Raw genomic sequence first — 24,038 nt, 5'->3', positions numbered from 1 at the left:
CACAGTTTACTTTGCCAATGATGGGATAAGTTAAACCTGTTACGTTACTTTTGAATTCCCAAGAGATTTTCATAATTTTGCAAGAACCGCAACGTGGTTTGTTGCACGGTTCACAACCATTAGTAACGGGTTGGTGTAATTTAGGTACTTTGGGTTGGACAAGTTTACTTTTCAAATTTGAAGGTTTTCGAAATATTACTCTAGGTGCTTTAGCCATAAAAGTTTGGGTATCTGGAGAGGAAAGTAGGACATTATGGGCAATTTTCATAATACTGTTAATTTTGTGTAGTCCAGGAAAAAACTGTGTAATAAACTTTGGTTGTGTTTTATAATTGAAGCTTGCTGGATGTTTTGGTTTGTTTATTTGATTTTTTTTAATTTTGTCTGGGTAATTTAAATGTTTAAAAGTGTTGCTTAATTTTTCAATGTAATTTAGGAAGTCTATATCATTGCTGCATAGCTTCTTGGCTCGTATAGATAAACTTTTTGGAATAGACTTTTTTATATATATATTGGATGGCAACTTGAAAAATTTAGATAGTTCATTGTGTTTGTTGTTTTAACATGCAATTTTGTTTTGAGTAGCCTGATTCTAAGAAAATGTCTAAATCTAAAAAAAGTTATTATAACATCAGAATAGTTCCATGTAAACTTCAAAGGAGAGAACTCTTGAAGATTCTTCAAAAATTCTTGCAAAGATTCCAATCCATGATGCCATATGAAAAATATATCATCGATGAAACGTACCCATTTTAATGGTTGAAGATTTTGTGAGGCTAGAAATTTCTTCTCGAATTCGCCCATGAATAGGTTAGCATATGAGGGAGCCATCCTGTTGCCCATAGCTGTACCCGAAATTTGTAGATAATTTTTGTCGTTAAATTTAAAATCGTTCATTGTAAGGACGAATTGCATTAAATTAATCAAAAAGTTGGTCGATGGAATAACATTATTTTTTCTAGCGTCTAGAACACTCTCTACAGCTTGCAGACCCCCTTTATGTGGTATGTTTGTGTACAGAGAATTTACATCTACTGTTACGAGAATTGAATTTTCAGGAATTGGTTGTTTAACAGTAGTAATTTTTTCAATGAAGTCAGTAGATTTTTTTATATAGGACGGTAATGATTTTACAAAAGGTTGAAGTTGATCATCAATATAAGCTGACATTCTTTCTTTTGGACTCCCATAGCTAGAAACAATAGGTCTACCAGGTGGAGGACGAATGGGTTTGTGGATTTTTGGGAGTGTATAAAATGTTAGTGTTCGGGGCCATTTTGGACTTAATAATTCAATATTCTTTGAAGACAAACCTTGATTGGGACCATAATCTTTGAGGTAATTTTTGATAACTTCGTTAAATTTAACGAGGTATTACTGACCCAGAGTCCGAAGAATTAAGGAAAACATTTATTAGAGCACAAGAAAGGTTTATCACCAGTGGCACTCATGAAGACAAAATAGATGCTTGAAGAAAAAGGAGTACGACCTGAAGCTGAAATTGATCAGACAAAAAGCCAGTGAAGACCTTATATCAAATGCCACAGATAAGAGTAAAGCAATATGGAGCATCATTAATAGTGAAAGAGCACCACGCCGAGAGGACAGAAACATGGATTGGGAGTTAGAGATCATGGGAAAACTACACAGGACATCAATAAAGTAGCGGACCATTATTTAATGACTTCTTTGTTAATATTGCGGATGCCACAATCAGAAATGCTAGCCCTATTGACGGTACAATAACCTCTGTTGTAAGTACCATAACTGATCATAGGCCCTACATAATACTCTCCATTTTTCAGCCAACAAATACTGAAGAGGTAATTAAGACCATTAAAGCACTGAAACCAAAGCTTTCTACAGGGTTCGATGATATCTCGTCTAAGTTGTTAAAGATCTGTAAAGAAGAAGTCTACTTGCCACTAACAAACATAATAAATAAATCCCTAGCCCAAGGTGTTTTTCCATCAAAATTAAAAATTTCAAAAGTTCACCCTCTTCACAAAAAGGGAAGTAAAAAGGAATTACAAAACTATAGGCCAATATCACTTGTCCCGGTGGTATCCAAAATTATCGAGAAAGTCGTGTTATCCAGACTACTAAACCACCTACAGCAGAATTCTCGTGTTCCCAAAAACCAACATGGTTTCATTTCTGGAAGGTCAACAATGACTGCCCTGGTGGATCTGGTTGAGTGCATTATTGACAGTTTGGAAGCTGGAAATACTGTGGCCAATGTATTCCTAGATCTTAGCAAGGCCTTTGACTGCCTCGGCCATGGCCTAACAGTAGAAACACTGAGATCACTGGGAATAACAGACACAGCCTTGAACTGGTTTGGAGATTACTTTCACGACCGCAAGCAAATAGTAGAGCTGAAGTAACTCAAAAATGGACAAACAAAAACAGCTAGATCATCTCCCCTGAGAGTAAATAGGGGTGTTCCTCAAGGTTCGGTACTGGGTCCAGCGCTTTTTGTGCTCTATACTGGAGACCTTACTAGATACTTAGAGGCCTTCTGCCTCCCTATCATGTATGCTGATGACACCGTCCTGATCACTAACAACAGATCAGTTGAAGCATTGGAGATATCAACCTACATTGCGATGAATATGGCACATGAATATTGTATTAATAATGACCTTGTACTTAATGAAGACAAAACAAAACAACTGTCAATAGGGCGACATAAGAATGATGTATCTGACCTACCCAACTTACAATCTGTAACATCCATTAAACACCTGGGTTTAATCTTGGATGATCGGCTCTCATGGCGTAGCCAAATCGACTCCTTATGCCAGAAGCTGAGTTCCTCTCTATTTGCTCTGAAAAGAGTCAAAGCAATCTGCACCAGTCCAGCGATTAAAACTGCATATTTTGCTTTATTCGAGACCCGCATCAGGTATGGGATCATTCTTTGGGGTGCCTCCTCTGCCAGTAACCTCCAGCGGGTGCTGATACTCCAGAAGAAGGCAGTTAGTTAGGTGCATGGCCAGTCTTCAATATCGCGAAAACTGCAGGATTGCTTTTAAGCAATTGGGAATTTCAACTGTTACAGCTTTATACATAATGGAAGTCATACTGTATGCCAGTAGCCTTGGGTTGCCCAGGAACGCCAATGCTCACAACCACAACACCAGATTTGCGGATGATTTTGTCCTTCCAGCACACAGAATGAGCCTTTTCGCCATGAAACCGTCATACGCTGGTGCAAAGCTATACAACTTACTACCACCTGAAATCAAAAAGGGGAATCACATTTCCTTAAAGCAGAGACTACGTAGCTGTCTCATATCCGAAACCATCTACAGCCTGGATGAATTTATTGAGAGAGCAAGGAGTGCACATATCTCAGATGAACTTTTCCAAAATTGCTCTACTGATCTCTTCTAAAGCTTATTTCTGAGTTATGACTGTTTAAATATTTGACGCTATACTGTTCTTTACGATCATGTAAATAAAGAGATTTGTCTATTGTCTATTGTCAAGCAATATCAATATGGATTTGAGATATGGAATCTGAATCGTAAGCGAGCCTTCAGCCTTGATCATACTGTTGAAAACTAGGAAACACATGAGTTGGATTATATATACATGATATAATATTGAAATATATATGTGTGTATGCGCGCGTGTGTGTGTGTGTGTGTGTGTATATAATAGTTGTAGATGAGATATGCATCACATTATTTTATATATCTTAAAATAATGTGTGCAATTAAAAAGCTGGGATTTTTTTTACTTGTGCGGCTATGTTACCAAGGTTGGTATTGCTCCATTCCAATGTTACTTCCAATCCAATTCATATGTTTCCCAGTTTTTCAACAGTATGATCAAGGCTGAAGGCTCGCTTCTGATTCCCATTCCATCTCTCAAATCCATATTGTTTGTTGAAGTGTTATCGTAGGGTGTCGTTTATGTGGTTGCTGCGTAATTCCTGATAACAAGGTCGCTAATCTGTTAATATTGTATCAGGTAAATATTTATATAAGCAGAATATGTAGAGTCCATTGTATTAAATATGTCCTGAATTATAATCTTTCTGCAGTTTTGTTGTAGTTTAGAGTTGTGACAGGTGTGATTTTAGGTTAAGGACGTTTGGAAGTATTAGCAGCCTAGATTGAATTATAACATAAGTCTATATGTATAATTGTTGTAGATTTATAATTTCTCTTCAATGAAGGAAATAATAAATATTTAAATGATAAGAGAGTTGTTAACATATAATAAGCAAGGAAGTTAATGACATTAGGTATTGTAGGCTACAAGGCTATTATATTTCATCTTGTTGAGTAGACTTAATGACCCATCCATTTTCATATTTTATACTTTCTATATCATGCTTACTTAGCCATGTCACCTAAGGTGATCTAAAACCACATTCAACAATTATAAATATCTTTAAATAATATAGGCCTAGCCTACATTCATTTCAAGAAAAGATTTTTAGGGGATCGCAAACAATATATTGCACACAAATTTTAGTGTTTTAATTTTAGATTACATCTATATTAATCCATCGGTATAAAGGACCGACAGGAATCCAGGGTGGGATGGGGGAATAACAAACTAAGGAGGGGTAGGTTTAAGGATAGGGATTATCAAGGTTGTCAACATTCATGTAAGATTTGAGCGGGAAGAATAGGTGTACAAACTGCATTTGAAGGTAATTTAGGACATTTTTCAGAATTGTTTGTGTGTTTTTTTGTCATTTTGGTCACAGATTTTACCTGCATGGTGAAGATTACTGCTCATTTTTCCTTATATTCAGTTCTGTTGTCTATTACACTACTTATTTTGTGCAGAGTACGATAAGAGGGCCTGGTTTTTATATCGCTTATTATAATGATCGATACTTTATAGATCGAACAACAGAACAATCAATATCAACGTATATAAAATACTTAAACTAGTCACATGTTTCAAATTAACAGAAATAGGCTAGTTTAAACAATTACGTAATGTCATAAATAACTGTAATCATTAATCAAGCAAAAAATTTAGACAGGTGACAGGATAATTGTCATTTAAATAATAAAGAAAATTATACAATCGTCTTGAAACTGAAAAAGAAACAGTAAATAATCCTTTAGTGTTATTTTGTATAGTTTTCTAAATTCAACTAGGCCTAACTTTTTTATGTAAAAGAAGTTACTTATAGAACAAATTGTGTTTAGGTTATGAAAATGTGTGTATAGTTGGTGCAGATGATTTAGTTATTGTTCAAATTAATTACCATTGGTTGAATAGGCCTATATCGATAGGTATGATAACTAAATATCATTTGATAATTTCAATATTAAAAAAAACTTTGTCCGCTTATTGTACTCTACCCCTTATTGAGGCATCTCAACGTTGCTTTTCTTCACTGGTTAGATTTGGTTGCATAATCACAGAAATATTCATTGTTATTCTTGTTTGTAAAGAGAGCTAATGAGTGATGTTTTACTGCATAAGCCTATTCAATATAGAAGTCAGTGTCGTAAGTGCAATTTAACCCTGGAAGCATCTATCCGAAATTCTAAAGTGTGGTTTGATATATTATAAATATATAAAAATATATATAAATATAAGTGTAGGTTTAAATATATATATATACAATATGGTGTTTTCTTCTCAAAATCAGAGAACAAAGCTATTTAAAGTAAAAAATTTAATTTACAGATATGTGTGTATATTTTTTACAGCGTGTAACTTATTGTAGTATTTAATATGAGAAAAATATAATACATAATATATTCGCATTATAATCAAATATAAGATGTTTCCAAAGCCAGAAATAGCTAAATTGTAGGAAATTTAATTGTGGACACAAAAATATAGTGTTATGGGGTTCATTAATAAAAAATTAAAATAATTTTTATGTTTACTGAAAAAAGATCGCAGTGACAAATTTTTGCCAATTTCACTTGCTGAAATTACAATTTAAGGAATCATGCAACTAATAGTTATGTAAAAAAGGACTATTTTTTACTAATTTTTTAAAGAATTATAAATTGTGGTTTGGTAGTATGGGTAAATGGATTAGGCATAGAGAAGATTTTAATCCTACAAAAAGAACAGTTTGAATATTAACTGGCTCTTAGCCATTAACCTCGTTGTAGATCTTTTTTGTAAACATCCCAGTATTTTAACCATTGTAAATTAAGTGAAAAAATAAACAGAAAAAATTAAGTATTGGAAGCCTGATATTTTTAACAAAACGTCATAAAAGAAACTAGTAGTTGAATGGCGTGACAGTGATGGTTCTGGCTGGCCTTCAGCTTGGGGCTGCCTAACGCTGATGTTGATGAACGAAAATTGTCCCTCGAGATAGTAGGCCTACCATTCATTAAAATGTCCAAGGGCTGATCACAAATATTTGAAAGAGCTAAAAATATTATGAACCCACCTACTATATTATTTTACACTGTGGAAGACAATGAGACCGTCGCCACACTTGAAGTAAGTTACACAAAGAATTAAATTATCTTTAAACAAATTTAAAATTATCAAATAAACGTCTTTTCTGTCCCATTTTGGCACAATAATAACAAGGTAGGAGTATACACCACACCATGTGGTGCATAACAGGCCTCGTTGAGGTTACTTGCAAAATTTCATATCTATAGCTTACATCATTCTTGAGATGTCCTGCTGACAGGAAATCGTACAGAAAATTAAATTTTACATCTCCTCGGTAGATAAAAGAAAAATTGTGTTAGCGTACCGAGTGAGAAGCTTCAATGATGCTCTGCCAAATTCCATGGTTGGATATGCATCAACATAGAACTCATTCTTGTCTATGAAGTTCCATGCAAAATATCAAGTCCACAAATGAAATCTTTCTCTACATACCTTGCCATATGATACATTCTCATATTTGTTCATTAAGTTAGGTCTCATAGCAGTGTTCAAATAAAATGGTTCCAGTGATCTTGGAAGAGTAGAACAATGTAAGATTGTGCTGAAATCAAATCTTGTTACCTACATTGACATTTCACCTTTATAATTTTTTTTTTTTTTACTCTATGAATAAAAACGTCACAATATGTTAAAATCCCATACGATTGTATTCAATTTGCTGTATTCGACATGTTATTCTGTAATTTCTTGTTGCTATCATGGTAACCACAGACTAGGATGCAAACATATCTACTACAGACAAATCTCATTTAGTGACATGTACATCATCAAACTCGGAGTTGGCTTTGTATAAATGTTGATTCTTGGATATTTTCAAGAAATCGTACGTATAGACAGACAGACAGAAGTGAAATTTCCCACTCCCTCAAGTGATAGACTTTGTTAATGCTAAGCCAACTTGTAGTCTACATTAAAGTGCAATCAAGGCTTTGTTAATGCTGAGCCAAGTAGTAGTCTACTTTAAAGTGCAATCACAACACAAAACTTTTGTATTGAATATGCAGAAAAACATCACTCACTAGGCTTAACAGCACAAAAGATAAAGAACAGTTTCTGCCTCTAGAAATTACCTATTCAACAAAATTTAGGCCTAGCCAGTCAGAAAGTGAAAAACTACATTTGGGCGTTGTTAGCAGCTCAAAATAACAGAAGAAAAATTCATGCAGCAGTTCAAAGGAGAATTACCTAAATGTATATCAGGAGAAGGATTAATGCTACCTAGTTCGGTACAACAAAATATTTAAGCAACCCCTCCAAATTAGATAGATTATAGGAAATCCATTTTAAATAGTTCCATCAGATTTAAATGTACGTTTTGTGCCATTACTGGAAGTCCTGGGTTCAATCTCAAAAATTTCAAATGTAAACCTGTGACACATTGTACATGGTTTTAGAACACAAGAGAAACGTTTTGACATTTTTAATGTTTTTATATACTTAACCATTTCAGTACAGCAAACCCAAACCAAAACTAGAGTTTTACATAATGCCTGGATCTGTCTATATATTTAAAAATAAAATAATTAAACTGCTACAAATTTTTAGTCTGTATTAAATTTTCTCTAAAATAGTATAACTCATGAATATAATTACCAACGGTTGGGCACAAATAAAGTTTAAATGGATTGTAAATTTTCTAATTCGATATGCTTCTTATTAATTTAAAACTAAAAGATCCAATATTTAATGTTATTATTTAAATTTTCATTTGTGAGGACTTTTGAAGAATCCATCGTCAAACCAAGAATAGAATAAAGATACAAAGAAATATAATAATATTTATTTATTTATTTCCATATTTCTTTATAATAAAAACAATTTTGTCAGTCTGAAGTTGTTTTATTTCAAACTAAAGGCCTCATGGATAAAAAAATAAATAACTATTTGATTTTTTATTTAAAATTAATAAGGGAAGGCCTCTGTTAAAATTGATCTAACAATCTATGTTAAAGAATGTCTACATCATGTGGTACTTCATTTTAACATTTTTAATAAGAATGTTTAGAATATGTGTATCTTGAGACCAACTCTTAGACATAACCCATTGAGCGAGAGTAATAAAACTGTTATATGTTTAAATTTAAAATGTGTGGACAGTATTATTGTAATTATTATAATCTCTGCTTTTTCAAAAGTAAATCTGTATTACATGCTTTAAATTTTGCAAAAAAATCATTTCTTAAAAATATTTTGCCTATAAAATATATTATTTTAAATATTTTTCAGAATGGCATAACAAAACTGAGATTCAAATTCCATATTTTGTATTCTTTCAAAATGAAACTTCCAAATACTTAGTTTTTATTTAATTTTTAAAATTGACATGAAAATACTTAACGAAATTTCCCATTGTTGAAAAAATATCTACTTATTAACCACATTTTTACCAGTACTAAAGGTTGCTGATTTAATTGATTTTCAATTTAACCTGTATTGTATGGAAAATCATTTAAGCTAACCACCTGTTAGAGTGATGTTCTGCTGAACCCCTTAAATAATCATAATAATGTACAGAGAAGCCTTAGTAAACTAAGTAGGCCACACTAACATCATTTACGTCCATTTTACTTTCTGCTACTTTGAAGATATAGTTTTACTTCCAATGTATATATATGTATAAATTCTTATTTTGTATTTTAGCTAAAATTGATAGCGAACAATAATTAAATAAAGAATCAAAAATTATTTTAATGCTATTATAGCACAAAAATAGAGCAACAGAAACAGTCCAAATTTGATTAAGTTATCTTTACTTATAAAATCTTCTAGACCTAATGATAAATTATTAAGTCTACAATTAATTAAAGGTCTACAAAAAATATAAGTGAAATTGATTTTTTAACTCAATCGATAACTTAAAATGTAGGGTACACCAGTCTAATTTATGATCACGTTTCCTCTTGGATTTAGTAGTTAATAGCGTTCTAAAACCCATATAACAACAATGTTTGCAATTTGTAACTTTATAAAATAATACATGCTTAGTAAAATGTTTTAAAGTGCTTAATTATTTTCTATTTTATGTGGAAAAATAATGTGACATAAATTTTGCTTTTGAAAAGAAATAGTATAGGAACTCCTTGAGCCTGTGGATTACCCAAAATTTTGCATGCAGGTGTTCCAAAAAGAATGTCTGTATTTTTGTCAAGTACTAGGGAAATAATGTACAAAATGAAAACATCAATCTGAAGTTAGAATAACTCAACGATATTTGCAGGGTTGCCATATGGGTAAAATCGTTTCTAACATTTGTAGAACAGTTCCATATTGGCGTTATGCCATTTGGTCTCTAATGCCATTACAATGTTGACAGTGTTACAGTGCGTTCTTTCATGCACTGAGTTTAAACTGGTTTTAGCGTACATCATCATTCAGGAAAATTGTGTAGGACTGGATGACAAAGCCATTTGTCACTGGTTAAAGCAGCTTCGGAATACAGGAAAAATAATGCAAGGACATTCACCAAGTTAGCTGAAAATAGGTGAGGGCAAGGTTGAAGAATTTCGGAAATCTTGTTTGAGAAGCTCAAAAAAATCTCTTGCCCAATGAAATCTTAAGTTAAAATTACTAAGACAGCACTCTGTAATGTAATGCATAAATTCTTATGACTGCTTGTCTTAAAAATTCAGATTAGACAAGATGTAAAACAGACTGATTCTCCTGGAAACTCTTTTCTACTTAATAATAAATAAAATTTGTGACAAGCAAATTTTCCCTGGATAAATTTCTTGATCTTCGTGCACTAACAATCAATTGATTCAAACAGTATATTTTTGGATATTGTTCAGTGATTCAGGAAATCAGTAACACTATGTTTAGATATCTGTAATCTAAATTATCTTCAGATGGATAACTAACTGAAATTTGGATTAGAATAAATAAATCATAACAGAGTTTTGTGACATACACAAGCAATAAATCGCAATAGACAGGTGTGTCAAATTCATGCACTCTATCTAACAAAATGCACCTAATATAACAAACACTAATTATAAAAACAGAGGTTACAGAGTAGGTCACAGTAAGTTTACATTCAATGACAACCACTTAAAACTCAGATAATCTAAAAAATAAAAGAAAACATTAATCAAATCAATACTGATGTATAAACGAGCTATAAAATAATTAAAAGTAAAATCGTATTTTAGGAATGATTACTGATTGATTACTATATATGCACTTTTCCTATAAATAGTGATATTTTTACGCTTGTCTAAGATAATGTCACTAGAAGTTGAAGAAAGAGTTCCTTTATGAGTTCCTTAACGTAAGAAATGACACTTAACTCAGGAAATGTAAAAAGTTTGTAAAATCAAATTTAGACTTTTTTTTAAACCAGAGCCATGTGAGATTAATATTGTCCATAGGTTTGTTGAGGACAAACAGCATTAAAGGAACACAAATAGACAAAGTAGTTGAAGAAATAGGTGTAATCAGTATGTATACATATGAAATTACCATCTACTTGCTCTCTAATTTTCCCAACTTCTTTATACACTTAGTTACTCCTCCTTGACACAGATTTATGAGTCTCTATTCTTATATTTTATCATTTCTTCCAAAATATGTAGGAAGAAAATTATTTCGTCACATTGTCCTTTGTACTAAACTAATACTAATAAAAGGAGAATCGTGTATATGTTTTTGTGTATAAACAAGTTTTCTCGTGTATGTTAATTTTGAATTGAGGCTTTTCCTTTCATTATTAGTTGAAACGTTCATACTTAGTAATTAAAAGTATTTTATTCATTTGATGAGGAGAACATTGTATGTAATTAGAAGGTTTATTTTTGTTGTCACGTAACACCATGGACAGTAATTAATTACGTTACAGTAGATATGACATGTCAATTAAAAAAGAAAAGCCTAAACTAAATTAAAATGTAAATAAATTAATATAAATTGTAGAGAAAAGACATATAGAATAAAATTTAAACATAAAACATTAAACATTCAGCATTAATATAAATGAAATATAACTTGTATAAATAACAAATAGTAATAACATTTAACCATAAAATTAATCACTAGGCATTAAATATTAAAATAGACAGGAAACAGAAAAAATCCCCAACACAACATGAACAAGGATACACAATTTAAATAATTATTAAAAACTTATTGCTTTTCAGTCAAAAATTCATTTATACTGTAAAAACTTTTTCCAGCAAATAGCCCTTCACTTTTTTCTTAGACACAGCCAAACAATTCTCTAATTTGACATTATTAGGCAGATTATAATATAATCTGTAGTTGTAATATAAACGAATTTCTCTATACTCAGGCAATTTCTCAAAGGCTTCTGTTTTATGTAAACGATAAATAAGAGTACTATTGTGTCTGGTGGAATAATTATGTATATTTGAGAATGAATTGAAATTTGCTATGTTATTCTTGATCTTAATATGTCTGGTATATGTATAAATTGATGGAAAAGTAAGCAGTTTTAAGTCTCTAAAACTGAGCTTGCAGGATGCATTATACTATTAATACTGTTTATTTTAGGAATTAAAGCATGTTGAGTTAAGAAAAGCTTGTTTATTTCCTTATTGCAAAACAACAATATACAATTTAAACCAAGTTAAAGTGCACAATTTCGAGCAGCAATTCTACTAGTATAGCACTTAAAAAATAGCTGATAGTGTAATGATAGGTTAAGAGTCTGTGAAGGACAATTTTTGAAACATAATAATTTAAATCAGCTTAATTCATTTTTTTTAAATATTCTACGCCTATTGTAATGTAGATCCTTAGAGACCGGGTGACTTGGAATTGTTTTAGGCTTTAAATAGTGTGAATGACTAATTTAAAACAATAGTGAGCTTCACATAAAGGACTGTTTGTGTCAGCTAAGTACTGCAATTAAGTTACAACAAATGTAGTTTATACAATATTCTATTATTATTGGAAATACCTAGAAAGGAAGGTATAGACTATAGAAACTATGCTTCACAAATCTTCTCAATCAATTTACAAAAACCACTACATTTTACACTCTAATTCATCTTCAAATTTTAAACTGAAAGATATTTAAGAAAACCTCTTTGGTGAGGTCTTGATTTTAAAGTAATGGTTTGAATCTTTACATTATAAGGTTTAAGTTCAAACTTCATTAAAAAATGGTGGTTTTTAGGTAATTGTTAAATTCTTCTGAGGCAGGAAAACTATATATTTCAGCAGCACAGTTTGTAACATGTGCCCACTTCTTGCCCACTGAAAAAAATATTAGTTAAAAAACTTAATTTATTCATTCCTTTTGTTAAAAGGTTTAGTTTGCAGTCATTCCATATGTCACTTCCATGTACAGTTTATATACATATTTGACAAATAATAAATTAATAATTTCAGATTCTGTTTAAGCCAGCTGGAGAAAACAATTTTTGAGTGAATTTTTCAGGTGTTTTATAGATGTTGCCCTCAGAGAATGTGGAAGAGTATTCAATTAGACTGCTTACTTGTATTTTGTGTGTATGTTTTTTTTCTAATAGCCTCAGATGGTGTGTTTCAAGAGCAAAGTTGTGCCTGTTTCTTGTGATACTCTCTGATTCTGAGTCTGTCCAGTTGTTAAAGCATGCAAAATGGTTTCAAAGATAAACAGAGCTGTTATTGTTAAAAATTCTCAGCTCCTTAAAGGCTTCACTGCAGCTTTCTCATGGCCTCAGTCGAGTTGAACACTGTTTATTATAGACTCGACTAAGTCTTATGGAACTCCTGTCATCTATCCGTGTGTGTGATGTTGTGATGTAACTCTTGATAGAAAGGTCCTAGATACTTGAAACATAGGTACCTCTTGGTCAAGAAAAAAAACGCTATTGATTTTGGGGTCAAAGGACAGTCTGTCTGTCTTTCTGTCTGATTATCAGTTGTGCAATAACTATTGTTACAAAGATCGTAGAAACTTGAAATTTGGTACATAGGTTTCTCTTGGTCTAAGGAAAAACGTTACTTATTTTGAGGTCAAAAGTCCAAAGGGTAGACCGTCTGTCTGTCTGTCTGTCCATCCCTTTGTGTAGCTTGGGAAGTTTCTTCTTAATAGTCCAAGGTAGAATCCTTTTGATTTTGGGGCCATAAGGCCAAAAGAAGTCTGTCCCTATATGTGTTGATCTGTCTGTCTTTAACTTTGTGATAACTCTATTTATAATATAATCTAGATAGTACATAAGTTCCTATCTCCTCAAGGAAGACCATATTTATTTTAGGATCAAAAAGAAAAAGAGCAATCTGTCCGTCTGTATGCTACCTCTTTTATAACGTTTTGTCGGATCCTTTGATACTCTGTTGTACGGGTTCATTTACATAAATAACATTAACAGAGGTTCTGCACATTAACTCATCAGTAAAGTCTTTTACACAAGTAATGTGCACTGTGGAGCTCATGATTGCTGTCCACATTATCTTTTACAAATACCACCAATAGTATCCATAGCTCCTTTCCTGTGACCATTTGCAAAGAAATTTCAGGTTACAGATATATTGAACTCATCATCTCAAACATTAAAAACACTAGATAATCTATATAGTGGTTTTTAAAATGGTTTTCTGATGCTTTGGTATTAAATAAATATTTGTTTATTTTTCTGCTTTTTCACAATTTTCTTCCTTGTAGTTCCTTGTTTTCACTCAAGTGTTTCCTAAAATCTGCAGCATTCTTTTCTTTTTTAGCCATACTTTTGGTCATCCTATTGTTGTAAGTTCCATTTGGATCCCCCATATTTATTATTATACCCAAAAGAAAAAATTCAGAAATTAACTTATTATTATTGTAACTGTAACTACTACCCCACCCATTACTAAATTTGCAGTGACCTGTTACGCTTAAAGACTATATTTTAAACAAATGTTTCCTGATTCACTTTCTGTTATTTTAAAAGGTAGGAAAATTGTTCAAACTTTAATGTAACAGATAGGACACTCTATAAAGTTTTTGAGTCAAAAACAGTATTGTATATTTACAAAAAAAATTCAGTAGCAGTAATAGGTAGTTCACTTTATATTTTATTAAGTAAAACACACATGTTTTTGTCTTGCAGCTGATGTATTATAAATATCAGTACAACCTATTGGACAAATTATAAACATAGCAATAGGTGTGTGTCATACGAGGTGTGTCCAAAAAGTATCCGATCTTGACGTCTGACATGAACTGACATTACTCGGTGGCAACAGCAAATTGGTCCCCTTCAAAGTACTCCCCTCCACAAGCCACTACCTTATTCCAACACTCCTCTCACTTCCGGAAACACTCCTTAAATTCATTTTGCGGAATGGCTAACAGGTCCTTCGTCGCATTTCGTTTTATTTGTTCAACATCATCAAATCTTTTTCCTTTCAAAGAAATTTTTAATTTCGGAAATAGCCAGAAGTCACAAGGAGCTATGTCAGGACTGTAGGGAGGCTGTCGTAGTTGGTTGATGTCGTGTTTGACCAAAAAACGCTGAATAAGATTTTGAGGAATGAGCTGGCGCGTTGTCGTGGTGCAGGATCCAGTCATGGCTTGTCCACAGTTCAGGTCGTTTCCTTCGCACTGCATCTCGTAGCCGCCTTAGGACCTCAAGATAATACTCCTTATTCACTGTCTGGCCTCTTGGAGCATATTCGTGATGAACAACGCCATCCTGGTCAAAAAAAACTGTCAGCATTGTCTTGACATTGCTTCGACTTTGTCTTGCTTTTTTCGGCCGTTGCTCTTCATGAGTTTTCCACTGTGAAGATTGAGCCTTTGTTTCAGGGTTGTAGCCATAAACCCATGACTCATCACCAGTAATAACTTTTTTAAATAGCCCTGGGTCACTGTTTATTAAATACAGATTGTCCTGTGCGATTTCAAGTCAACAGTTCTTTTGGTCTTCTGTCAGCAGCCGAGGAACAAATTTTGCAAATTTAAATAAATTTACTGTATTTCATTCAGTTGACATATGATTGATATGTCAGACATACATTAATGTCTCACATACAGAATAGTTTTTGTTATGCTTGAGTTTAGCCATATTGTATACATTAGCCATAGGTAAATGTTCAGTCTTTTCTATTTATGATTTTTTTTACTTAGGTTTTCTTACCATATTATTCACATTGTAACTCTCATCTTTGTCAATTTTTGTGATTATTTGTTATGTTTGTATCAATATAATATCTATTTGTAAAATATATGTATATAATGTATATTTATTATTGTAAGAAATTATTTTTTACCTTAGATTCTTGGTGTAGACAACTAATCTTCCATTATTTAAAACTTTAACTTACTTGTATATACATTTTTATATAATTATATTAATTATTTTAATCTATCTCAGACACCTGTGGTTTTTGGAGAGTATTAAAATTGTATTTTACTTTTTCACAACGCTTGCTGTATTGTGTTATCAATATTAGAACAATACTTTGGACTTTTACTTTGCTGTCGCTTATCCATCCCCTTATGTTCTTGGTTTTGTCATTCTACTCTATAATAGTCATCACATATTGTGAACTCAGTGTTCATGGAATTAAGAATTTTTTTAATTCAAGAATGATGTTGATCATATTATTTTACAGTAGACATCGCATTAATAGAAAGTATTTCCTTTACCGATCGTATAAAGCCAACCAGCTCCAAGTATGCAATATAAATAGCAGAGAGTTGAATATTCACCAATGTTTTAACAACATGCACAAGCTGCAAAATTTGACTTAATAGTTATTAATGACAATATGTTAGATATGATTAAAGCTTAAAAGTACCTGTGCTATGTTGAAAAACAGTGAGTACTCTCCTGAGTGTGAGACTGGGGATAAAGTTTGCCTCTTGCTGAATTTTCGTTCAATTTGAAGAGAGTTAAAGATTGAGTCAAATGTAAGTTAGTGATCATTGGTACACATGGATTCTTTGAATGTACTCATCACTCAGCTTATATTGCATATCTGAAGGTGGTTTTTATTTTATACATTTGTTATTATGATAAAGTGATTGATTACTCATCTAAGCCATGTGTAAAGAGTTGTTATATTTGAATTTAAGTGTTTTTATGAAGGAGGAGGATTTTAACCTTTGATTTCTAAGAATTCTCTTTATTTTTCACACTTTTTCCATTATGTGTTCATTAATCGTTACTAGAATGCTAGTTCTTAAATTGGTGACAATCCTAGCCAATAGTTGGGTTTTAAGAAGGTGTGAGGCTAGAGTTTTCTGTTGCCATCATGTCTGCACTAACCCTTGGACATCACAGGGTGTATTGTACAGGTGTCCAAGGATGGTGGAGGGATGGACTTGGATGGCTTTCAATAGCCTTCCAATATATAACAAGATTAGAATCTCTGTGGTTTGGACTTCATGTGAAACTAAAACTCTTTTGTGTCATCGGACTTTGGACTTATGTTAGCTAAGGAAACTATTGATTTCAGCTAGTCTTAAGATTACATCTCACTAACCCATAACAGTTATATTACATTATTAAATATTCGGTTTAAATAAATAATTCAGAATGTTGGTGTCTCCAGTCTCTAGTTTTTGACTGGTAAATTAGTGTTACAATGTCTGTGACTGAGATTAACTTTTACTATTTACACTCTTCTACACTTTCAGATTTTACGTTGCTTAATTTTCGATGCCATATATTATAGTGAGAGGGAACTTGGCATCGTACGATAACAGATATCCCTGGAGGGTATTAGTCTCAGGCCTGAAAGGTGAGCTTTGATTGATCTGTCTGGGAATTGGTGGTTGGCAATGTTGTCTCTATTGTTTCTGCCTTTTAATATTGTGTTATCGTTTTGTACTTTTTCTTTCATAAAAATTAATCTGCACTGCTGTCTTGATTTACTTGTCCTCACATTTTTTTAGTTGATATTTTCATACTTATTGTTGTCCTCTCACTGTTTTGTGTTGTGTTTGTTGTTTACTGTATTTTTTTATCCCATTGTCTCGTATTGTTGTACTGGACTAATTATTGTGGTTAACATATTTTCATATTATTTTTCTAGGTTAAGTATTTTGATTTTTGGTTATAGCTTCTTAAATGATTCTGTAACAGATGTTATACAACTGCTTGCCATCAATGGCTGTTATAATAAAACAAAATTTGAAGACTCTAATCAGAGTCATCAATATTTATTGTCATTTGGACGAATAGCAATAGGCACACTCAGAAGAAAAGAAACCAATACTGTGTTAGAAAGATAATTAGTGATAAATTCAGATAAGCCACATCCATACTTGTTCTTAATCACCACAAGCACCCTTAGCACTTAGTAAATGCAATAACCCAATACTGCATATAAGTATAACTAGGAATTTTTTTAAACAAAGGACTGTTTCTCTCTATAGTCCTAGAGATTGTCTCAACGAGTGTGCACGCACCTCCCAGCTTTCCTTCTGAACACGTATTTCATTTGTAGCTCTGTAGCTAATCCATAAGCATCACTGTGTGTATTTAACATGATTATTGAGTCGCACACGCCATCTGTGAAATTCTGTCAGCGATACATTTCTTGACCACATGAAACTTGTTGGCTGTAAGCACACACCGTCAACTTTGTGAAGTGAGGTAAACTTCTGAAATGGGTAAGAGAGTTTGGCTGTATCTATGTTTCAGACAAAGAACATTTCAGATTGACTATCCATGGTCTCCTTGGTGATAGCAATGGACATGAAAAATCTTGAGGATAGACATTTCACAGAAACATCTCTACCCATGGATTTCTCCAATGGATTCTCATCGATATAATGGTTACACACATTGTCTCCAGTCAAGGTCGAGGTCATGGTCATACAAATGCTGTTACAGTAAAAGATCGTGATAACAGGTTGGTGGAATTCATGCCACAAGGAACAAAATCAATGTAGAAGTATAATAAACAACCATGATCAAGCTCTGCTGAGTGTTACAAATCAAGAGGTAGCAGCATGGTGGCAAAGGGAATTTTTGCATGTTTCTTGGAGTAAAAAGAAAATGTACCATTGGCTGAATTTCAAAGGTGGCGTGCGATTCAATAATCTTAAACTCGTAACTACATATTACAGTAATGCTTAAGGGTTAGCTACAGAGCTGCAGATGATACATGTGTGTCCGCAAAGAATTCTGGGAGATGGTGAGTGCACTCCATGCGACAATCATGCAAACTATGGGACTATAAAGAGTGACAGCTCTTACTTTAAAAACTTCCCACATATATATCAAGTAATTGTTAAAATAAAATATAATTAATACAGTTATGAAATTAAATTCACAGTTCCTTTATAAACCATGTAATAAAATAAACATAGTAGTAACATATAAAAAGCAAAGAGACAAGGATGGTGGGATTAAAAAGCAATTTAAGTACAGTACATCTTGGTGATTAAACTATACAGCCATAAAAAGTTGCAAAGCACTGTTTTGTAAATGCAGTTTGTTCTTAATTCTACGACTGGAACTCATTTGGCCTTAATTGGCTCACTATTTTGACGTATTGTGGTGACTTAAAAATATTTTATCATGAAGATGGTTTAAAATATTGGTTCTGGATGTTGCAGAGTTTTCATACAAATATTGTGTAAAAATAAGTGTTTGTTTTACAAGTCTCAAGATCACATATTATTATTGTAATAAAATTATGACCTTAAAATTTGTCTATTTGTAATTAAAAGTAAATTGACAGTAAGAAACATCTTAAGGTATTTACATCTATCCCCCTCTCCTTGCTTGAACTGTGAGAATAGCACCTCACCACTACCTCCTTCCCCGCGATTACAGCTAGTAGGCTGGTTGCACATAGTTCACACGATTTCTTTTACTATTTAACATTGTGTGATGCGTAGATGCCAGAAGTTTTTGAAAACGTGCACTGCTGCCCTCTACCCTGAACCATGCTTCGCTACTCAGCACGCATGTTCTATGTTGTTTTCTTTGTTCATTACCCTACTACAATTTATTTTTTATAGCATATAGTGATACTCCCTTGAGTGAGAACATTACTGGATGTGCTAACGGATATGGCTTTCTGATTGTGAACTAGATTATGGAACTATGAATGTAGCTACGTTTGTCTTTAAACTCTAAAATGACAATGCAATTTCTCTATAAATCAGTTGGTAATTAAGTAATTTATTCTAATAAAATGTGTGGTACAATTACTTTTTTATTATCAATGGGCTTGAAAAAATGCAGCTTGGGAAAAGAGGGTTTGTGTATGATAATTAACAAAAAAGAATAAAAATTTATGAGCTTGCATCAAAATTCATACAACCCAATATAAAGCGGTTGTTGGATCCTTTGTTAAATATGTGTCACTACACCCAATTATACAACCACGTAATTATATTACAAAAATATTTTTTTAATATAAATTTTAGTCCTATTTTATTTTTTATGTAAAGGAAGTATATTATTCACTCTGAGTTATTAAAGAAAACCTACAAATTGAGTGTGAGTAAACATTACTAAAGTAATTAATTTCAGTAATTAGGCTTTGTGAGTGATTCATTAGAGTAATGGCTCCGGAAAGTGACCAGATAATAGTTTAAACAGAGATCCACACCCTGTTTGTTGTAAATATTTGCATGAAGCAAACAAACTATGTCATTGTGCACAGTTTTACATAATCTACTTCCAACAAAGTCCATTAGTGTCACAATTGGTGATATGGTTTTTACATTACAAGATCACTGATACATTTTCCTTCAATAGTTGGTAAAAAATACATTACCTTCAAATTTAAATTAGGTACCTTTAATAGTTGTGGTGGATCTAGATTACTAGTAATTCTACATTTTTCACCATGAGTATGCATTTTATTATTTCCCAAATTTCCAAAAAGCCTCCTTTTGCATCACTTACTTGATTAGACAATTCCATTGTAGTCCAAAGGTTTTTGGCACTGTTTTCTTTATGCTATTTTGAAACTAAATTTAAGAAAAATGTTTAATTTCTAAAACCATTACTCTTTTTAAACTAGATTACGTTTGTTGCACATCACATGGGAGATATAAAAATCATTGAAATTAAACATTGCAGCTTTACCTTCTAAAGTTGTATACTTATATAGAAATTATTATTATGTGAACTGTGTATATCCTAATTTATTTAGCTAAAGGAAAAGCACTTTTACGTCTAGGAATTTATTATTTAGTTTTATCAAAGAATTGAATTTGTTTTTAATACAGCTTAAATTATGACGTTAAATCATTTTTTAAAGTATAACAGGATTTTGGACATTTGCTATCGTTATTGGTTATAAAAGGTATAACACAACGTTTCGAGGATTGGTATTACTGGTATATTTGAATAAAACCTAACATCTTTAAGAAATTTAGTTATTGTATTTAGAAAACAGAATTTCTTTTTATTTAAAGGATTGTTGAGAAAAGATAAATTTACCAGTATGAAACACGTAGATTTTTGCTGTGAAGCAATTGGAAAGGAAGTGTAGTATATGGAGAGAGTAGGTGTTAAGTTCTCTCCTAAACATAGCCTGTGGTAAACACTCTTGATTCACACCTGTGTACACAGTCCGTTAAAAAGCCGTCATCCAGCCGTACTTGATGGCCTTCCTGAAAACAGAATAATTTCCTGTTTCGATTTTGTCAATCATTAGCACTTTCGTCCTGCAATCCTTGGTGTTGTGTAATTTATTTTGTGTACCTCTAAATTTTTAAGTTTTGTCGGTCGAAATATCAACTCATTTTAAATTTCCCCAAAAATATTTATTTAAAATGTACTGAAAACTGTTGAATCAGTTAATCCTTTTAAAATTGTATTTTCAAAGTTTTGATATTTTCTCAGAAGTTTTAATGATTCCGTTACATTTAGAAAACAATAATAGATGCTTCTTTAATTAAAAAAAAATTAAATTATTGAAATATAACCCAGTAATCTTGTATCAGATGCTTGATTTATTTTTCATAAATGTGCACCCAACAAATATGTTGACCTGAAAACCAAGATAGAATTTTTGAAATGCTGTATTTAAGTTTTCATAATATAATAACACTAAGAACATATAAAAGTTTTGTTGTTTCAAATTATCCATTGTCAGTAATAATATTTAACATGATACTGCACATTGATTGACCCAAGATCTGATCTGTGGTTTTGAAGGGTATTGATGTTGACGTTACTATTTTTATGATGTTGCAGCGGAAGACATAGAACAACTGAAGAGGTTTGCTTGTGGCGGGTATTGCGATGAGTCTACCATTGTGTACTTACAACATCCCTGTGTGATTCTGACAGCCCTAGAAGTTCTTGGCTACCAGGTGAATCATTAGTACAGTTACATAGATCATGGGTTCTGTGTAAAGTATACTACGATCATAATAATACGATAAAGTAAATTTATTGAAAACTAAAGGACAATAAAACAATTTTAATAATTTAGCAATTGTAAATATCGTAATGGGAAGTCTGTAAGTAGTTTTCTTGGTGGGAAGTTAGACATTTTATATTTAAATTTTTTTTTATTTTACTTTGTTTATTCCTATATTTTCAGACCTGTTAAACACTTATTCCATTAATTATCTAAATGAAGACATTTATTCATATGGTAAGAATTTTCATAATCTGAACTGCATTTTAGTCTGAAATCATACAGTAGTTGAACAAGGTTTAGAAATCTTTGCATCGCTTGTATATGGCGTGTGAGTCATTTTCAGATAATTAGTGAAGTTACGTGCCATTTGTGTAGTGAAACTGTAGCAATAAAACAGTTTATGTTCGCTATGTTATCTACAGATAAGCACGTACATTGACTGGGATTTTTCTTATTAATCTTTTGATAGTTCGAACATTAATTTTTATTAGCTATTGTTTTACCAGCAGCTAAAACAATTAATATTTTTACGACTCCAACTTTACTGCTAAAGTTCATTCTGTTGTTTTGAAGTTGTTATAATAATTAATTTCTGTTTTAAGGTGGTAGCGTCATCATCCACAGCTGTCAAGCAGGACTATAACGAGTACATGTGGACAATGCGAAAGGACTTCAGTGAACCCGAGCCACCCTTGGCCTCCAAGTAACAGAGTAAGTAACTAACCAACTCTTTATTTTTGTAATCCAGTAAAACGCTGATGATTACAATTTTAGAAAACCAAAATGAAATTCAAAGAGGAAATCATTTATGTGATGAATAGTTCAGTTGTGTTCATTAAAGCAATGAAAGATTGGGACATTGTTTATTCATATACGTATACTTTGTAATTGTGCGTGTATGAATTGCCAAACGATGTAAATGTTTAGTGCAGCATTGGATGGTTACATGTTGGAAAGTCGTTATATATGAGCAACATGAAGAAAGTCTGTATTGTATGTAGACAACATGCTAAAAATCAGTATATTGGGAATATGCAGGGAAGTCTTTATTGCATAAGAAGCACAAGGGAAAGTCAGAATTTTATGGACAGAAAAATCAAAATTGTGCAACCAAAATGCAAGGAAATCAGTATTGTATGGGCATTATGTAGAAATATAAATTTTTATATGCAACATGCAGAGAATCTATATATATAAAAGAAAGTCGTGTTAGTTACACTATTTATAAGTCAAGAACGGCTGATCCGATTTGGCTGAAAATTGGTAGGGAGGTAGCTAAGATTTGGGAGAAACACATAGGATACTTTTTATCCCCGTTCCCGATTCAGATTCCGCCCCACTGGTCTCTAAAAGTTACGGAAATACCCGTAAGAAATGCAACTACAGCAAACACATGTTATTAAGTGAAAGGGCCTGTTCAAATCAGCTGTTCTTTGTAAACATATACAGGTGAGTCAGAAATATGGTAAAATATTTTAAGACGTGATTCTAGAGCTAAAAATAAGAAAAAAAATGTTATATAAAGGTAGGTTCTGGAAACGCTCCATTACTGAGTAATGGCAGGCGAAAGATTTTGCTTTGTTTTCTGTTCACCTGATGAAATTAAGTAATCTGAAAGGTTTTGTTCTTACTTTTTAACTCAAATAAGATAGATTTATAAAGAAAATCACCTGAAAAATCAAATAAAACCACTCTAAAGTTGTAGTGTGAACAGTTTTTTGAGAAAAAGTATAAAAATTTCCAAAAATCTAATAACAAAAATACCGTCTTAACTGTTTGATGTCGATTAAAATTATTAAATGACCAATAAACAAATTGTTTTTCCTAATACAGATTGTAGAGAATTTAATTCTGAAAACAACCATAATAAGCAAAGTTAACTAAATGTGTAAAAAAGTTATGATATTGACTCCTCACGTATTACACTACACAGCAAACTTTTGCTGTTTTATAATAAGGACTGAGTATCTGATTATTAACAGCTCGTGAAAAAGAAACATATTTTTAGTTCAAAATTTATTTTTAAATACAATAAACATCTACAATCGCTTTAACACAGTGTCACAGGAAGATTAAAGATGATGCTCAAAATGACCTCCGTTGTTCGAACTGCACGCGTTCAGGCGTCTTCTCATCAAGTTTCGGACCCGTTCAAAACCTCCAGGTGTCTGCTTAATGGTTTCTATTCCATTAGAAATGTTTTAATCGGAGTTCTTCAATGGTATCTATTGGGCAAGAGTAAACTAATGTTTTTTAAATGTCCCCTAAGGTAAAAGTCCAAAGGATTGAAGTCCGGTGATCTTGCTGGCCATGAAACTGGTCTAACCTCGGCCTATCGATTAATTTGTGAAACTCTCTTG

The 24,038-nt window shown here is 32.2% G+C and overlaps 1 long non-coding RNA gene across 1 annotated transcript; it reads left to right on the top strand.

The window, feature by feature from the left end:
- The first annotated feature begins 3,806 nt into the window (after positions 1–3,806).
- On the top strand, positions 3,807–22,298 carry LOC124364404. Its single transcript, XR_006922602.1, has 3 exons — positions 3,807–3,981; positions 21,507–21,625; positions 22,281–22,298. It is a non-coding gene; the product is annotated as an uncharacterized LOC124364404 (long non-coding RNA).
- The last annotated feature ends 1,740 nt before the right edge of the window (positions 22,299–24,038 follow it).

The sequence above is a fragment of the Homalodisca vitripennis genome, chromosome 6 (genome assembly GCF_021130785.1).
Source record: "Homalodisca vitripennis isolate AUS2020 chromosome 6, UT_GWSS_2.1, whole genome shotgun sequence".
Taxonomy (NCBI): Eukaryota; Metazoa; Arthropoda; class Insecta; order Hemiptera; family Cicadellidae; genus Homalodisca; species Homalodisca vitripennis.
The sequence above is the reverse complement of the archived record's forward strand: the minus strand, read 5'-3'. Positions and strand labels throughout refer to the sequence as shown.